We start from the raw sequence: 19299 nt of genomic DNA, 5'->3' as shown, positions 1-19299 counted from the left end.
TCAGAAACCACACAGCTTCTAAATTCTGAAGTCAAATTTATTTTTCAGAGGGCCACCTTAGTACCATGATTAGTGGGCGGTTTAGAATCGCAGATTCGTGTTGGCTCCTGTGCCCCATCCTGCTGACCTTCAGGCCTAGTAACACTTCCTGAGATCTCCTTGGCCGCTTCTATTAGGCTTGCCTGACTGACTTTCCGGGTCTTCAAATCTAATTTTCCCTTCCAGCTTCTGACTGTGGAACTATCTTTTTATTTACACGCTGTTGTTAAACATTTGAGAAGACCCGACCAAAATGCCTAGTTATTTTTCATCAGAAAGCAAGTTGATTTGATGTTTGTTAATTGGTTCCTGTTGCCTCTTTTTCATGTTACCAAGGATTGCTTTTCAAACCAAGATCAGGAAAAAAACAAACAACAAAAAATCCCCCTTAGTTAATTTGACTTTGAATAAGGCTATCTGTTTCAGAGGCTCCTTAGATAATGGCAATTTTGGATCAAGGGAACTTTTGTAGGAAATACTTGTATGAGTCTGACTTGTTTTTCCAAGCTGCCTCTAAGGCTAATGTATAAAGGGCAGAGTGGTCATTCATTGCTTAATAGCCCTTTCCTTGGAAAATGTTCTTGCCCAGTCCCTGCCCCACCGTCACTTTCAGATCCCACTGTGTCTTGATGTAGAAGTCAACTAAATGGCACTGTAATTGTGAAAATATTTTAGGAGACTGATGGCAGGTGCCATTTTTTTTTTCTGTCCCAAATCAATACAAAAAGAATGTAAGAATCAGGAAGAGTGTATGGGCCTGACAGAAGAATGCAACCAGAATGCATCAGTCTGTCTTTTGTGAAACTGTAATTCTCAAGTTTCCCATTGCAGAACTCAGTGGCAGAGGACAGAATTCCACAGCCCCTTCCTTCTGTTAGAGATATTTCTGTGTTCCACATTGTGAAGCACAGATGAATAATGTCCTGCTTCCTACACTCCCCAATAAGCATTGTCAGCTCACCACACAGATTCCAGATGGCCTTGATGGAAATTATGATTCTTTACAGGATTAGGGACATCCCTTTAACCTGCATCTAGATAGCGTCCGTGGACGAGGGGATGGCAGCATGGAGTGTGTATGGAGCGCCCAACTTTGGTCCTTGGTGTGCTCTCCCAGGCCATTTCTTGTAATTTTCTCAGCAATATTGAGACAGAAACGTTAGCCCCCTTTTAAAGTTTAAAACAAGAAGACGTCTTTAAGTTGAGCTGCAATGAATCCTGTGAGTCTGTCTCTGCCCATATTACATCTTTAGGGAACCTTACAAACGACACAGCATGCATTCTTCACAAATTCTTCCATTCTTTGTTTACATCTTCACACACACACACACACACACACACACACACACACACTCACTCACTCACCCACACACTACTTAGAGCTTGTTCTGGTTGGTGGGTCCTTCCTAATTACCACTCCAGAGAGGCTGGAGAGATGGTTTGCATGCTTTGGTGCCCTTCGAGTTGGACACTCTAAGATTTTCACTTTGTGTCTGTAGTCTGTAGAGTTTTAATGCACCCGTGGATACACTGTATCTGGCCAGTCTAGGCAGTCAGCTGTCTCCAGTGGGTTATATTCTAAACTTCTTTGCTTCCAAAAAAATATAGTTTTACGGAGGCTCCTCCTTCCCTTCAAAGGCCGGCTGTGTCTTGCCTGTTAGCAGTATTTCAGAGTCCCATTCTCATCCGTCACGATAAGAGGAAGCTTTCTCTTATGTCCTCCTACTACCTTGGATAATAGCATACTCCACAGTTTGGAGTTAGCTCTTAGGACTTGAAAATGTGTTGGAGAAAGAGACATAGCTCAACGGGTAAAAGTGCTTCCTGTCAAGTCTGAGATCAATTTTGGGGACCGACGTGGTGGAAAGAAAGAACGGATCCCAAAAGATGTATAATGTCATGGAGCAAGTTTGGCATGTGGGGCAAAATACTACACAGGGCATTGCATGTGCCAGTTCTTACTGGTTACCCATCAGCCTGGGAGAAATAGAGTTGACTGGCTTTTTACGAGTGGCAGGAACTCTTTCCTGATGGTGACACTTCCTATTGCTGTCACCTCAGACTCGATCAAGCACTTGACTCTTGTTCCCTCAGGCTAAAGAAGGCTGAGATTCTGGAAGAACAGTTATGATGGTGAGAATAAGGAGCCAGAAGATCTGTTTTCTCCCATTTAGGAATTTCTCTTCTTGGCCACCAAAGTGGGAATTGATAGGCTATCTTTCCTTGCCACACTTTTGGATCAGATGCCAGGGGATTTCCTTTCGTGGGGAGTTGGGAAAAAGTGGAAGGAAATAAACCAGCTCTTAGGAAGTTTTCCTTATCATAAATACTGAAAAACAGAGTGGAAAGGTCCTAGTCTCTCCCATTCTCTCTTCTTCTCATATATGTGGACATATGTATACATATGACATCATTTTTTTCAGTAATGTGTAAATACTTTGGAGACCCTCTAATCATTTATGTGCTCTTTATTTCATTGAGAATAAAAGAATTTTTTTTAAAAAATATGGTGAGAAATAATGAGATGAGATGCACGAAGGCTAGGTATTTCCCCAAAGCCCTAGGGTCATTCTTGCCTTCTAGGTTGTGGAAGTAGGCTTGCAGTTGGTATGAGGAGGAAGGCAGCTGCCGTAGGAGGTAAGGCAACAGAGGAAGGCAGTTTCTGGTGAATCTCTGCTGACTTGTTGCGTGGTCATTCATAAGGCAGAGTTTTCTTCGTGTACAATAAATATAACTTAGTATGTTGTTGTAGAATACTATCTTAAGGTGTGTTACTTTTGTTTATGTTGCATTTGTTTAACTCTGTGAAGCTGTGTTACTGTGCCTGTCTAAAACACCAGATGGTCTAATAAAGAGTGAATGGCCAATAGCGAGGCAGAAGAAAGGATAGGCGGGGCTGGTAGGCAGAGACAAGATAAATAGAAGGAGAAAGACCAAAGAAGAAAGAGCAAGAGAAGGAGGAGTGTAGATGAATTGCTAAACAGTCTTATTTAAACACACACACACACACACACACACACACACACACACACACACACACACACACACACAAAACCCTAGAAAAACTCAAAAACAACAACAACAAAAACAAAACCCAGAGCCAGATATTGGAGTGATAGCTGAGAGATCAGAGAAACAGACCAAGCCATAGCCAACCTCACATCAATGACTCCTCTGCTGATCAATCCTGTTTCCATGACTGAAAGCCTCTGAGTCCTTACCCCTGAGGATCTGAGCTGAATTGCTTAAAAGCCTCTAGTTCCTGGTCCTCATGCCTTGTATACCTTTCTGCTTCCTGCCATCACTTCCTGGGATTAAAGACGTGTCCTTCCCAAGCAAAGACATGAGATCTCAAGTGCTGGGATTAAAGGCATGTGCCACCATGTCTGGCTCATTTCCCAGTGTGGCCTTGAACTCACAGAGATCCAGATGGATCTCTGTCTCCCGAATGCTAGGATTAAAGGCGTGTGCTACCACTGCCTAACCTCTATGTTTAGTAGAGTGGTTGTTCTGTTCTCTGACCCCCAGATAATAATAATAATAAGCCTCTGTGTGTGTTTATTTGGGAGCTAGGTGGCAGCCTCCCCCTGCCCAAAGAACCAAAAAAACAAACAACAATAATATGCACTATGTAACAAGAGGTGTTCTTGGAGGATGGAGGGATGTATAGTGTAGTGTCAGACAAAACAAAAACCCCTTGTTCTTACAGATCTTCGTGAGAATCAGAGTCCAAAGCAAAGGAGGAGGTAAATGAAAGGCGTATTTCAGATGGGATGGCTGTTGTAAGGGTGATACCCTGTGCAGGTGAGATGGAGAGGGGGTCGAGGAAAGCAGCCACCCTCTCTGAAGTGGTGCTATTGGATGCAGTGTGATTGAGGGAAGAGCCAGTCAAACGGAGAGCAGAAGGAAGGCGATTCCAGGTAGAGGAAACAGCAACTAAAAAGATTCAGAGAGGCGTGGATTTGGAGTGTTTGGGAAAGGAAAGGTCAGCTAGGGAAGAGATGCTGGATAACATATAGCCCCAGGAGAGGGCCAAGAGTGGTATGGGAGATAGGGTTCAAGACACAGGAGGCTGGCAGATTTTATGGAGCCATCAAACTTGGCAAAGGGGCTTGAAAGAAAGTTGCTGGAGATACTTAAATGGAGTTTGCCTTTACCCGGTGAACACTAACCACTCCCCCACCCCACCCCCACTGCACAGAATTGCAGCCTCAGGTGGCTGACTCACAGGCAATCGCTGAGTTTCCCTGTCATCCCAGCCCAGTGCACAGGCATATGTGTTCACAGGGGTAGGACACAGAGAACTTGAGCTGTATTCCTCTGAAAGAGACTCACATCCTTGCTTTCTAATGATTTCACAACTGTTCTCAGGACTGAATATCCCATGTCTCTGTGAAGCTTTTAGATTGGCTGGTAACATCTAAACCCACATATCACAAATTAATTATCTATTTAAATTAAGTCAGAGCTGAAAACAATTAGCAAGACAGCCGCTGCTGAGCAGGGCAATATTCTAAATAATCCGAAGGCCTTGGCCTCCCTGAATTTATTTCTTATCCTCTGTCTGTCATCTGGGTTCTTTGTACAGAAGTCTGGTCTCTTTGTCATGGGAATGTATTATCTGTGGCAGTTCCTTCTCCATCCTTCTCTAGACATGATCTTGGAAATGTGAGACTACTGCAAAGATCTGGGATTTATTATTTCTGATAAAAATAATAGTGCAGGTTTATCAGAGATGCTCAGATGTTGTGTAAACTTTCAATTATTCTTTGTCTCGCGAGACCTGCATATCACTCACTGGGAAAGACTGGCCTAGTTTTTAGAGAGAAAATTGCTTTTGAGGTTCTTTGATATGTTCATTTCTCATTACCTATCCACTAGTTACTTTCATTTGGCTTTTAAAAAACTTTTAATGATTTATTTTTATGTACATTGTATTTTGCGTATCTGTGTGTCTGTGTGAGGGTGTCAGACCTCCTGGAACTACAGACAGTTGTGAACTGCCATGTGGGTACTGGGAATTGAACCCGGGACTTCTGGAAGAGCAGCCAATGCTCTTAAGCACTGAGCCATCTCTCCAGTCCTCTACTTTTGGCGTTTTGATTCCATTTTCCCCCCTTTTGAAATGGGGTCTTGCTAGGTAGTTCAGAACTTCCGACCTTCCCATGTCAGCTTCTCAACTACATGTGGTCTTACGTGCTCGACTTTGTATTCTTGTTCTCTCAATTGACGAGCGGCATACAATCTATAACTGGCTCCTGTGTGAGAGGACAGCACTGGTGGTACCTCAGCATCTTCTTTTCCTGGCATTGTGTGCAACATACGGAGGTAGCAAACAGTTGACAGACAACACAGGTGTTAGGTTGCTTTATGTTGCTGTGATAAACACCATGACCGAAATCAGCACGAGAAGGAAAAGGGTTCATTTGGCTTATAAGCGACGTCCACCCTGGAGGGAAAACTCAAAGCAGGAGCTTGAAACAGAAACTATGAAGGAATAATACTTACTGGCCTCTTCCCTTGGCTTGCCCAGGTACCTGCTCAAACAGCCCAGGCCCACCTGCCCAAGGATGATACCTCCCACAGTGGGCAGGACCTTCCCACATCAATCAGCAATTGATGCCCCACAGATATACCCACAGGCCTAACTAATGGTGGCAAGTCCTCAATTGAGATGTCTTCTTCCTGGGTGTGTCAAGTTGATGACCAAAATTAGCCACCATCCACCTCGTGCTTACATCAGTGGTTAATCTTAATCTATTAGCTCAGTTATAAAGCTGTCACAACCAGCATTCATCCTGGTAGTTATTGTGGTTCCCAGCGTGTTATTTGGAAAGTTCCTCCCACTAGAGAAAACAGGTTTATTCCCATGAATTTGTTCATGCTAGTTGAAACTAAGCTGTGGCATGGTGGTTGCACTTGTTTCTAACCCTTGAGTTTGTGAGGCTGAGGCAGGAGGATCAAGAATTTGAGTACAGTCTGGGGGTACATAAGAGAGTCATCTTAAAAAAAAAAATTATCAAACAAGAACAGAACCAAAAACCAAATGACAAAGAAAAACACCCAAAACTGCAGGGAAAAAATAAGTTTTCTTTTTCTGGAAAATTGCAGTGTATTTATGCTGGAAGAGGTGGATATGTAGATGCCTGTGGGTGAGTGTTCTTACACTTGTTTTCATGTGCAGCAAACTGTCAGTACAGTTTCATAATCTCCAATTGATGGTGACTGGTGTTGGGTTACTCAGGTTTGTGGCTGCATTAATGAGGCATGCAAGTGTGCCGTCAACATGAATAGCAGTTAATTGACTCTTTAGGAAGAAGACATCGTAGCTGGGCCTGGTGACGCAGGCCTGTCATCTCAGGCCCGTCGACACAGCTGCTCTAGAGGCTGAGACTAGAAAGCTGGAAAGTTCGAGGCCAGAATGGACAAATTAGTGAGCCCATGTTTCAAAATTTGGGTCACATAACTTGTATGAAGAAAAAAAAAAAGCTTACAAATATTGTAGTTATAGTTTCATGCATTTTTTTTTCCTAAGCAGTTTCAGACTACAAGTTCATTACTTTTTAAGTTTCAACTGCCTATTCTGGTGTTTCCTAGATACCTATTTGGCATTTACCTAGTGTGAGACATATTTAGTGCCCTGAGGCATAAATAACTCTCTTTATCAGAACTGACAGGGCTGGGTGGATTGCTAGAGAGTGGGGGAAGAGATGGGTGGGGATAGGGGGACTAGGTGTGGCTTCAGGATAAAGTTGTAGAATAAGGAAAATCGTAGATTAACTAACCCCTGTTTATGGATGACTGACTCTATTTAAATGTTGAAAAATAGCTAGGGATGTTACCCAGTGGTACTTTCCCAGCATGCACAAGGCATGGAGTTCAACCCTTGCACCACACACAGAAACAAAGACACTAGAAAATAAAATTATGCCAAGTGGTGGTGGTGGTGGTGGTGGTGGTGGTGCATGCCTTTAATCCCAACACTCTGGAGGCAGAGGCAGGCAGTTCTCAGAGCCCAGCCTGATCTACAGAGTGAGTTCCAGGACAGTCAGAGCTACACAGAGAAACCCTGTTTCAAAAATCGAAAATAAATAAATATAAAAATGAAATAAATAAAAGAAATGAACATCATAATCTGGGCATTCAAGTGGTATGAGTAGGTGTTTAGCTGTTCTTCAGTAGGAATTAATTTAATGGAGTATGATAATTTTAAATTTTCTGTAGTAAATGGATTTTATAACAGACACTACTGTCAAGTAACTTGATATTTGGGGCCAATAGTTCAGGTAAACATCAAAGGACTTAGTTTTACTGTATTCCAGCCATCCTACAAATGAGTTCATTTTTTTAAAATAAATAGGATATTAGATGTTGTCATTCTGTCTGAACATAGAGCATACATGTTTGCAAACTTTGACTGTTTTGGAGGACAGAGCTTGCCTACTTACTACAAAAGCCCATTTTTATAATTTTGTGGATAGGGCTCTTTGATATTCTAAAGAATCATATTCTTAGGCCAGGTGGTGGTAGTGCACATCTTTAATCCCAGCACTAGGGAAGCAGAGTAATGTGGATCTCTAAGGTCAAGGCCAGCCTGGTCTACAGAATGATTCCAGGATAGCTAAGACTGCATAGAGAAACCCTGTCTTGAAAAAAAAAATCATATTTTTTATAAAACTTTTCTGCCCAAATATTCTACCTATAAACACTAGTATTCCAGTACACAAAACATTCATAAAACATTTCTTCAGCATGGTTTTCTCTTGGGAGTTTTTAAATGTCTCTGCTCAAAAGTCTGAAAATCTACTGCCTTTTAAAACACACTGCGTCATGTTGTTAACTTTCTTCCCAGTGTGTTTCCACAGAGCTCCTAGTGCCTCAGCTGGGTCTGTGTGCTGACACTGAGGGCCACGGCTTCGGCTGCCCACTTTCCCATCCAAACCAGATTGTAAGGTTTTCTCAGATTCCAGTCTCATGGCCTATTACCTCCTGACTGAATAAGTTGCCTGACTTCTCCAAGCCTTCCTTTCCTTACCCATCAGTAGATTGGAAGTGATGGCCGTGGCATAGTCATTATAATGATTGAAGCGAAAACATGTGAACAATTCATAATAGTTTCTGCCACGTATTCAACATCATTGCCAATGTTATCTGCTGCTATTAGTCTTATAACTTCATTCTTTTTATGTTTGTTTTGAGACAGGGTCTCTCTATGTAGCCATTGTCCTGGAGCTCACTCTGTAGACCAGGCGGTCCTAGAACTCACAGAGATCCGCCTCTGCCTCCTTACTTGCTGGGGTTAAGGTGTGAGCCACCACTGCCCAGATTTATAACTTCTTTCTTATATCTGTCATTGCATTATCTCCGATAGTTAAACTTACCTTCCTCCAGAAAGCCTTTCAGGCTGACCGTACAAAGTGATGCTTTTTTTTTTTTTTTTTTGTCTTTTTTGTCTTGTCTGTTTCTTAGGGACTGACTTTAGTCTGGACTATATGATGTAAATATTATGCTGCTTTAGTTATTCATCAGTGTATAACATCACATATGTGTACATATATTTTGTACTGTGCATTGTGCTGCTCTGAAGGAACTCATGACAAGATGTGTGCGTGTGTGTATGTGTGTGAACACATACATGACTTCCATGGACTGGGGGAAAGAAAATGTTCATTGAACAGAGTATTTCTCACAGTTAACTAAAGCAAAGAATATAATCTACTCATTAGATACATTTAAAAGTTTAGTATCTTTAGTTGAAGTGTTTTATGGCTTAAAAATATGGTTATTACTCACCCCATCCCCCAAATATATATATGTGGTTATTCAGCAGTCATGGTAGCATACACATGCAATCATAGCATGTCAGCAGTGGAGGCAAGGGGATCAGGAATTCAAGTCTAGTCTCAGCTTGAGCTATTTAGTGAGTTTGAGGCCAGCCTGGCTTATATGATACTTTGCCTCAAAATACACACACACACACACACACACACACACACACATGTCCACACACCTAAATGCACACACATATATATACACATATGCACACAGAAATACACATAGAGAGTTATAGTTATCCCTGTTTTTGACATGACTTTAGGTGTACTTTCTTAGGCTCTTCTGTATCTTTAGACAAATTTGGGGTATCAGCAGATAAGGAAGTCCTCTTTAAGGAGAATTCCAGAAGGAAGCTTGGTGGGAGGTTGGAGGGTGGGGACAGCATTTCAGAAACATTATCAAGGTACTTAGGCATGATGGAGCATCTGAGAACTGCTCAAAGGTTAGTGTTGTTAGAGCAGAACATTCAAAGTCAAGCACCTCTAGATATGAGACGTTAGAGGCTGTGAGAGTCAGCTGGATCAGAATTAAAGCCCGTGGCCTATATGTTTATTTTTATTTCCCCTTAAGGCTATGCACTTAGGGACACAGCTCTATATAGGCAGTTTATAATGGGCAAATTCTGTCTTGTTCTAAACTTGGATCTGGGCTTGATATATGGCATCTAATAGCTCTCTTTTAACTGCTGTTCTTATAAGAAAAATGATTGAAATGTTAATATTAGCCCACATTGGGAGTTTCAAAGATAGAAATGTTATTTATTCCTTGTAATTTCTGAGGTGTAGGAGTCTAAATGCAGTGTAATAGAGACATCTAATGGAAATCCATCAATAGCTTTCTTGAAAATATATGCTTTGAAACTTGTGCTACTAAGATCTTATTTTATATAATAGAAGCTGTGTGAATCTATCTACAGCTTCCTTTTGCATAATTATATTTTTCATAATTTATATGCAAATTTTGGTCCATTATACTTGATATGTATTTGTTAGCATTGCAGTTAAATTTTGGCTTCCTTTCTCTCCCTTGAACTGATGAACCATTTGTCATTCACTGTTTAGGTATTACCTGACGCTAAATGTCTGCATTATATTTAATTCTCGGAAAGATCTGATGTTTACCAATGTTACTTACTGTTGCCTAGTTGCTTTTCATTCTGGTGGTTTGCTTCCTTGGAAATTAGGCAGTAGGACCCAACACATTCTAACCTTAAGAACTTAAGACCCTAGGGAAGAGATAGATGTGGAAGGGAGAACATTGGCAGTTACTTGAGCTGTAATTAGCCCGGAGATGGAATGTAAGGGAGAGGTCTATGAGGAGGATAGGAAAATAGAAAGCAGATATCTCAGCACATTGCCAGCACTGTGCAGGGCAGAGTGTACCTTTATGGGTATGTGCTTATCAAACAGATAAGTGTAATTATCATTCTTGGGTTTGCTTATTGAACTTGCCAGTTTGCCGGTTCAAACAGACAGAGTCCTTAGCACTAATATTCTTCTTCTTTAAAAAATTTTTTTTTGTTTTTGTTTTTGTTTATATTTTTCAAGACAGGGTTTCTCTGTGTTGCCTGGCTGTCCTGGAACTCACTTTGTAGACCAGGCAGGCCTTGAACTCACAGAGATAGCCTGCCTCTACCTCTCAAGTGCTGGGATCAAAGGCATGCGCCACCACCGCCTGGCTTTATAGTCTTCTTATAAGCAGATTGCATTGCATTTCCAGTTTCACACCTGCCTCCTGGAAGCTGTTCCTCTCAGGTGAATTGATCACTCAGGTAGATGTCTAAACCATCTGTCTGTCTGGAGAGTCCCAGTTATGTGACTCTGGGTGAAATTTCAACTGGGCTGCCAAGACCCCTATGTCTTGGACATTATTATTTTCTTCAATATTTTATGGAGATATATTAGATGTATAGAGGACTACACAACCCATGTGAGTAAATTTTGATAAATTCCCTCACTGTAAACACACCCAGGTCAGCTGCTTGGAGGAAGCTAAAGAATGTTCCTGACTTCAGGAGGGCACCACCTGCTCCTAATCAGTCACTTCTCCTTTCCTCAAATGTGACTGTTACGTTGACTTTTATCGTTGGTGGTGGTGTTTTGGCTGCCTCTCTTTATCACTGCTGTTGTGGACTCTGAAGACTCCATGGTGCCGTGAGGGCCTGACCTCCCTGGAAGGTGGTATATGTCAACCCTAACACTCGGCACCTGATCGGGGATGTGGTCTTATTTGGAAATAGAGTTGAACCTGATGTAATTAAGATGAGGTCGTACTAGAATAGGGCCCCTAAAACAATGAACTGGTGTAAGGTTGGAGGCCTGGTGGAAACACGAGGTGAAGGTAGAGAGATGTGTTTATAAGCCACAGAATGCTCAAGATTGTCAGCAAAGCACGCAGAGCCAGAGATGAGGATCGGCTCCACAACTCTCAGAGGGAACATGGGCCTGCCAACACCTTCCTTTTGACTTCTAGACTTCAGAACTGTGTGAGAAAGCATTTATCCATTGCTTTAAGTCCCCCACGCATCGACATTTCCATTCCTGAAGCCCTGGACATTGGTTCAGAGAATCTACAGGACACTGGTCCAGAGAGTCTACAGGACACTGGTCCAGAAGGTCTGCAGGACACTGGTCCAGAGGGTCTACAGGACATTGGTGCAGAGGGTCTACAGGACACTGGTCCAGAGAGTCTACAGGACACTGGTCCAGAGGGCCTGCAACATTGGTGCAGAGGGTCTACAGGACATTGGTCCAGAGGGCCTGCAGGACATTGGTCCAGAGAGTCTACAGGACACTGGTCCAGAGAGTCTACAGGACACTGGTCCAGAAGGTCTACAGGACACTGGTATAGAGGGTCTACAGGACACTGGTCCAGAGAGTCTACAGGACACTGGTCCAGAGGGCCTGCAGGACATTGGTGCAGAGGGTCTGCAGGACATTGGTGCAGAGGGTCTGCAGGACATTGGTGCAGAGGGTCTGCAGGACATTGGTGCAGAGGGTCTGCAGGACATTGGTGCAGAGGGTCTGCAGGACATTGGTGCAGAGGGTCTACAGGACATTGGTGCAGAGGGCCTGCAGGACACTGGTGCAGAGGGTCTGCAGGACACTGGTATAGAGGGTCTGCAGGGGGCTGATGCTCTGCCTTTCTTTGGGTGTCACTGGTATTGACCTGGTTCTGGGGCTCAGGTTTGCCTCCCTGGGTAGTCAGAGGCAGCCTCTGGCTCAGTTCCCTTTGAGCTGACTCCCAGGGTTGCTCTCTGGCCCCTTGTTCCTCCCTGTCCTAAAGAGCCTCACTGGATGTCAGGGTTCAGTACCCTCACGTGGCTCTGCCTTCTCTCTTCTCAGCCTTTCAAGAGCACTTTCAAGGGCCCACTTGATTTCCCGATTAAGATCCGGAATGAACCTTGAACACCAGCCTTTCTACCTTTTAGTCCGGCTCTCTCTGAACAGGTCTTTCCCCAGACCCAGGCTGAAGCTATACTGTGGGTGCAAATTTCCCATTTCTCTGCTCCATAGTAGTCTTTGAAAGGGGCGGGAAGAAGCAAATTGGCAGGCTGCATTTTAAAATGAAGGCCCTCTTTTTCGAATTATGTGGTGTCTCGTGAATGTACGCTTCATTCTGCTGAACTTGGGAATATTAAAGAACAGTTTTCTTTTGAGAAAATAAAACCTTCCCCTCAAAAGATTAGATTCACTTTAGCAAGGGACTGTGGTGCAGAGGGTGTGCAAGAGACTGCAGAGCTTAGGGGAGTCTACAGGAGGGTTTTGTTTTGTTTTTGTTTTTGTTTTTGTTTTTTTTTTTCCCCCCAGCAAAGATTGGTTTCAAACTGTCTTACTACTTAATCTAGTTTTTATTTGGGGCTAAGTTTCTAGTGTGATCACAAGGAAGGTACTGTTTTGAAATCCCCAGGGCAGGTCCAGAGACACGGCCCAATTCCTGAGCCCTGTGCTGGTGCCCTGGTTTCCAGGCCTAGGGACTCAGCTGGCAGCAATTCTGTTGCATGCTCTGAGCATAGGCTGTCTTTTAGTCTCCAAGGATGTCCTCAGCCTAGAGTCGCTGCAGAGAAGAGATGCACTGTCTGGCTTTCCCTTCCTTTCTGTGCTGTTAGTAACTACCGGAACATCTTCAGGGCACTTAAAAACACAAACATAAAACTTTGGGAAGGTTAGAAAATGTTCATTTTTGTCTTCTAGTTCTTGTGTCATTTTGTAGTCCGTTGAGTGTCTCTCTCAACTTCTAGTTCTTGGCATTTATACCTGGAGAAAAGGGAGGGGGTTTTAGGCTACTCGTACCTTCCAGACAATATATAAATATACATATTTATTTATTATAATGTAAATTATAAGGCAGCAAACCTCGAATGAGCAGTTAAGAGGTCAGGAGCAGAACAAAAGGGTCTGTTTACGTTTGGGTTAACTGTGTTTAAATGTGTAACTGGGGCTTTGCCTGACAGGAGGCCTTGCTTGCAGCTCAGCCCTTTTGTCTTGAGATTCTGTGGTACCTGATAGATGGGCAGGAAATCTAGTATGGAGGGGTGGGTATACAAGTGGCATCGGGGGACAAATATATTACTGCTCCCCTCATCCGCCCAGTTTCCTCACCACGGTACTAATGGGATTTCAGGTGAGTTAGCCTGGTGGTCTCCTGAAGGCTGGGAGGGTTTTTCTCAGCCCTGGAGGATTTCTTGGGCTTCAGCCAGGAACTAAGAGGCCTGATCTTGCCTTGCCTATGGAATGTGCTAAAGCATTTTTGTAGCTGTTTGTGAAAGTGGAACCACATCGTTGGATTCCATGGAGGCTCCAGTGTGCTGGTATTACTTCTTGAATTGGGAGCACAAATTTCTTTTTATTTCCCACCTTGGATGTGTATTTTGTTGGAAATCATCTCAAACCACCCCAAAGAGAAATGCATTTCTTTTGAAAACTGTGGACATTGAGTAAATCACTATACATATTTTGAAATATCTAATGCTTGAGGGTGTGGGTTTTTTTTTTTTTTACATGTTTATAAAAATAATGTTGAGCCGGGCGGTGGTGGCGCACGCCTTTAATCCCAGCACTCGGGAGGCAGAGGCAGGCGGATCTCTGTGAGTTCGAGGCCAGCCTGGTCTCCAAAGCGAGTTCCAGAAAAGGCGCAAAGCTACACAGAGAAACCCTGTCTCGAAAAACCAAAAAATAATAATAATAATAATAATAATAATAATAATAATAATAATGTTGAAAGTGCAGGAATCCCATAGAGGAGTCTTGATATATTTGTAGCTCTGACTTCAGTTTACCCATTCCAGAATACCCTGTTCTAATATCCTTGAGCTAAAAATGTAGCAAATGAAAATAGATTTCCCTCTGCCCTGTTAGTTCTGGTGATTGCTCTCAGGCTGCTGTTGGAATGGTCACAGGTGCTTGTCCTTCTGTCTGGAATGTTCTTCCTTCCTAGCCTGTGTCATGTGATCCACCCTCATCTTTCAGAAACTGTTTCCTGCCTTTCCCTGCCTGGATCAGTTCCGATAGTTCCCAACCATAATTTGATAAACGCTCATGAATGGCTGGCTGATGTATGTCTCTGAGGCATTGTATCCCTGGTGGCTAGAACAATGTCTGGCATTGAGTAGACCTTGGGAATTTCTTTATTGAGTATCAACGACATCTCTTTAGAGGTGAAAGCAGTGCTCTTAAGTTGTTTTACCAAATACTGAATTTTAGTCAACACACTTTGCTGTAAGGATTATTAGTCTACTGACATTAGGAAGGAAATATAAAATGTATGGTTTCATAAAAAAAAGACATAACTAGTGGTTTTTTTGTAATAAATACATAGTACCCCAAATTAAGACCCGCCTCTCATTTGTAACTCAGGTTAGATCATCTAAAGGGGGTGTACATGCTGTCACATATTTGCCCTGAAATGCAGGACGATTTCTAACACTGGGATCTTAAGGTTTGACTTCTGTTTTCTCTTAGCTTGATTTCCTTTCTTTATTTTAAAAGTAGCTAAAAAGGCCAAGAGAGAGGATCTAGCAGAGAAGAGATGGAAGGGACAGAATGATCTAGGCTCATTCAGAAGAAAACCTGGCAGAATAGGTCATTTGAAAAAGGGGCTTCTTCTGTCAATCAGATGCTGTTGTAACTTTAGGAAGGAAACACAAGAGGTGGGTTTTTGTTTGTTTTTGTTTTTATTTTTCGAGACAGAATTTCACTGTGTAGTGTTGGTGTCTGTCCTGGATCTCACTCTGTAGCCCAGGCTGGCCTCAAACTCACAGAGATCCGCCTGGCTCTGCTTCCCAAGTGCGAGGATTAAAGGCGTGCGCCACCACCGCCCAGCTTGTTTTGTTTTTTTTTTTTTGTCCTTTCTTTGCCCCGTACTTGGGCCTCACACATGCCAGTCAAGCACTTCCTTAGCGAGCTCTCTCCCCAGCCCCACTGCCATTTGTTTCTGTTGAAACAGGATCTTACTAGTGGCTGAAGCTGGCTGGCCTTGTTCTGACCCAGCTGCTAGAGTAGCTGGGACTACAGACTTGGACCAGCAGGTCTGGCTTGGTCCTTGTTGATTGTAGTATTATTTTCTCCGGGAGAGAAACTATGAAGAGTGCTTACAGTTGGAGAAAGGGCTACATTCAGATCTGTCTATTTCTCCAGGGAAGATTTCGTATAAGGTGAAGAACTGATTGAAAGCCCCGGTTTACTACACAAGTTGGGGAACAGAACAAATTATGACCAATCGATGATCCAGGTGGGTGTTAGGTGAAATGCCAGGGCTAGGAAAAGAACAGGAAGCCACTGGAGGACTACAATGTGTGGCCTTGAGAGACTGCATTTCCTTTTACAGATACTCAATTTTATAGACATCATTGGGAATAATTACTTTAGAGCCTTCTCTTTCACATTCTGTGTTACCATAGACTAATAAATTATTGGTTGTGGTTACTTTCAAAACTCAGGGTGAGAGCACCTTTTTTTTTTTTAATAGAAGTGAACTGCATCTTTGCAGTTGTGCATAATCACTACTCAAGATGTGACTGTAAGGTTCTCAAAATAATAGCATGATGTCACACTTTTTCTGGAACTTGGTATGTCCTCATAAAACCTCTTAACCTGTTATTAACCATCTGCCCCCAAATCAGGGGTGGAAAGGACTTTTGATGTGTGTGTGTATGTGTGTGTGTGTGTGTGTGTGTATTTTTTTTTGAAGAAGACAGGACAGGACTGCATTTGGGAAACATTGGTTCTTGTTCATGCTTCATCCTTGCTACACAAAGCGTGGGGCCATGGACTAGTGACATTGGAATCACCTGGGAGTCTGCTGAAGGGGGTGGGGATGATGAGGTTTTTGCCTCAGACCTGCAAAATCAGACTTGGCATGCCCAGCTGAAGCCAATGGTTTTTAAGTGCTGCTCTGCAAATCCCACCGAGTAGTCTGGGGAGCAGAGCATGTATCTTTAGTAACAAGTGACTCACTAGCCCGTGATGAAACCTGTTATTATCTTTAGGTAGCCTAAATCTTAGGAAATTCCCCCGAGGAAGGAGTGCAGACCTAGCTTTGTGACTAGATTTCAAACCACACTGTTCTTTTTCACGAAGATCCTTCTAACATGAGACTGGGCTCTTTCTTCTCCCAAATTAATTTTCTCTGAGTGTACCTATATCTCCATCTCCCAACTGGTTTTGGTATGATATTGTTGGCCATTTCCTTATGATCTATTCAGACTAAATGACCTTAAGGAACCTTTCCAACATTAGAATCGGGATTCTTTTACTCCAGGTAGGCTTAAGTAGTAGTTGGTTGAAGGTGATGGAAACCCAGGAACTTTGTGTCTTATATAATCGTGGAGAAAAAAATCTATACAAATGTTTAAATTTATCTTGATTTACAATTCATCATTCTTGAAGTTCAAAGTTATGCCTCACAGAACTTTGTCGTTATATGTAAGGGTGGTCATCCAAAGCACCACTTCTGCATTCTAAAAGGGCCAACTTCTTGGTACTTCAAAATAGAAATATGTATAGTATATAAAAATAGTATTTTTATCTTTTTCTACAAGTTAAAAAAGATCCTCCTCCATGGCTCAGAGCATCCCCTGGTTTCTGGTCCCCGGCAGTCTGGTCGCACATGTTTGTTTAGACATACACTCAGCCAGCCCTAGTGAGCTCAACTTTGCAGTCCATTTTTGGTGGACCCTATCTTTGCTGGCACGCAGCGATGTTATAATCAGCATAATTGTTGGCCTAGACTTCACAAATAAAAGCCAACCCTATTTTAGTTTTTGTGTATCCATTTTCTAAGAATTCCATTTATTTATTTTCCCCAAATGTCTTTAACAGAAGCAAGCATGAGGTTTTGGTTGGTTGGTTACTCTTTGTTTCAGTTAACCTGGAAGTGGCCCACGGCACATCTGACACTGGCTGCTGGCTGTGCTTGTACTGTGTCCATGTTGCTGCCTTGCTCATTCCTGTTTCTGTCCTTCTCAAGCCCTCTCCATCCTCCTTTCTTCCACTCTTAACCTCCTAAGGCTTTGAGAGCTGTAGCTCTTCCCCTTCCTTCTGCATTTAACAGTAAAGTGCGCTCTCTCTCTCTCTTGCTCTCTCTGTCTCTGTCTCTCTGTCTCTCTGTCTCTCTGTTTCTCTGTCTCTCTCTCTCTCTCTCTGTCTCTCTCTCTCTCTGTCTCTCTGTCTCTGTCTCTCTGTCTCTGTCTCTCTCTGTCTCTCTCTGTCTCTCTCTGTCTCTCTCTGTCTCTCTCTCTCTCTCTCTCTCTCTGTATGTTGTTAGAGAACCCTAAAAAGTCACACAGTTGTTTCTTTCACTTCCAGCTTGCTTTGGATTCATGGAACGGAATACAATATTTTTCAAAGCGATTGAGCTGGATCCTTTGGAAAATCAGTCTGGAAGGACAGAAATGTAATGTGGGGCTTGCTTGGCTGTTGGTTTTCTGTGTTTGTTTCATTTAGGTTTTGTGTTTGGTAATCTCATAATCCCATAAAGCAGCTTTTAGGAAATCATAGATGATCGGACTGAAACAGTGTTCTTATTGTATTTGTTAATGGCCTCAGCTTCTGGCAGCTTAGCCGTTCTCTAAATGTGCCATCTCCGTGTTGTGTTTTGTTTCAGCACTTGCAAGGGAAGCAGCAACGTACCCCCGTCATCTTGGATTATTTCCAGTACCAAGACCTCCACATGTCAGCAGTAGACTCCTGATGCGTTCCATCCTCCTCCATCTCTCCTCACTACGTTTTTCAGAAAGAGAGGGCCTTCGGGAAACACACCCTTAAAGTGCAGGTCGGTGCAGGCCACTCAGCCTTGTCTCGGGTTCCTTAGATGTGGATTTCAGCACTGGAAATGTGGAGTTCCTCGCAGGTGGTGTGAACATGTCCGTTTCCAGCTGCATGCTGTTTTCTTCCTTTTGGGTTCTGCAGGTGGCCAGGAAGCCCAGGAGACATGAACCAATCAGTTCCTCTTCAGCCTATCCACAAGGCGGGCTACGGAGCCTGGGAAGCTTATATGTATATATAATTTTTTTTTTTTTTTGTCAAATTTCATACACTAACTCATCATTTGTTCTGAGAAAGCTTTAAAGTAAAAAATACCCACCAGGAATCAGCTACTTAAAAGCAAGCAAACAAACCCCCATGAGCTCCTGCAAATTGGTTATAGTACAGCCTTTTAAACCATTTATTACGTTTTGTCTCTGTGGGTCTTTGAGACCTGAGCTCCAATGTGCATGCTTGTGTGCCAACACGCATGCTGTGGCGTGTGTGTGGAGGCCAGCGGACTAGTTGCGGGAGTCAGTTCTCTCCTTCTACCGGGTGGGTCCTAATAGACCAAACTCTGGTTGTCAGCCTGTGTGGAAAGTACCTTTCCCCATAAGTCAGTGGTTCTCAACCTTCCTAATGCTGTGACCCTTTAATGCAGTTCCTCATGCTGTGGTGAGCTCCAGCCATAAAATTATGTCGTTGCTCCGTCATAACTGTAATGTTGCTACTGTTACGAATCGTAATATAAATATCTGATGGGCACACGGGTTGAACCACTGCACTAAGCCATTTTGCTGGCTCAACAGTACTGTCTTATGGAACTCTTTTTGGACGGGACACATCTTAATTGAGAGTATTATGCTTTAGCAGCATTGGAATTTAGTCTTTGAGAATTTCTTGAGTTCTTGTTTAGTAATCCTGAGATTATTTGTGGTGTTTTATAGCCCACCCCGACCCCAGGATACCCCGGGGTCACTAACTAGACTTGAGCAACACTGCACTATAGTGAACCTAGACTTGGCTGGTCAGATGAGATCCTCAATTTCTTCCTGCTACCAACCTCTTGATGGAATCTGGCCTGTAATCTTGATTTTGCCTTTCTTGTCAGTCTTCCCATTTTCTGGTATCAAGGAGACGGGATAATTCTGAGAGTCCTTATGATAACGAAAATCATGGATTC

General features: G+C 42.9%; 1 protein-coding gene across 5 annotated transcripts in view; it reads left to right on the top strand.

Moving 5' to 3' along the window:
- The window catches only part of St3gal6 (ST3 beta-galactoside alpha-2,3-sialyltransferase 6), a 62960-nt gene that overhangs the window by 1670 nt on the left and 41991 nt on the right, over nucleotides 1-19299 (top strand). For 3 of the 5 annotated variants that reach the window (XM_052740932.1, XM_052740933.1, XM_052740931.1), the window contains exon 2: nucleotides 17977-18144. The exons of the other annotated variants lie outside the window; for them this stretch is intronic. The gene's annotated coding sequence lies outside the window, so the exon portion shown is untranslated. The remainder of the gene's footprint in view (nucleotides 1-17976; nucleotides 18145-19299) is intronic. 5 annotated transcript variants of the gene reach the window in all.

This window comes from Peromyscus californicus, unplaced genomic scaffold (genome assembly GCF_007827085.1).
Source record: "Peromyscus californicus insignis strain IS unplaced genomic scaffold, ASM782708v3 Scaffold_16__1_contigs__length_79575227, whole genome shotgun sequence".
NCBI lineage: Eukaryota > Metazoa > Chordata > Mammalia > Rodentia > Cricetidae > Peromyscus > Peromyscus californicus.
Note: the sequence above shows the minus strand (reverse complement) of the source record. Positions and strands in the feature narration are given on the sequence as shown.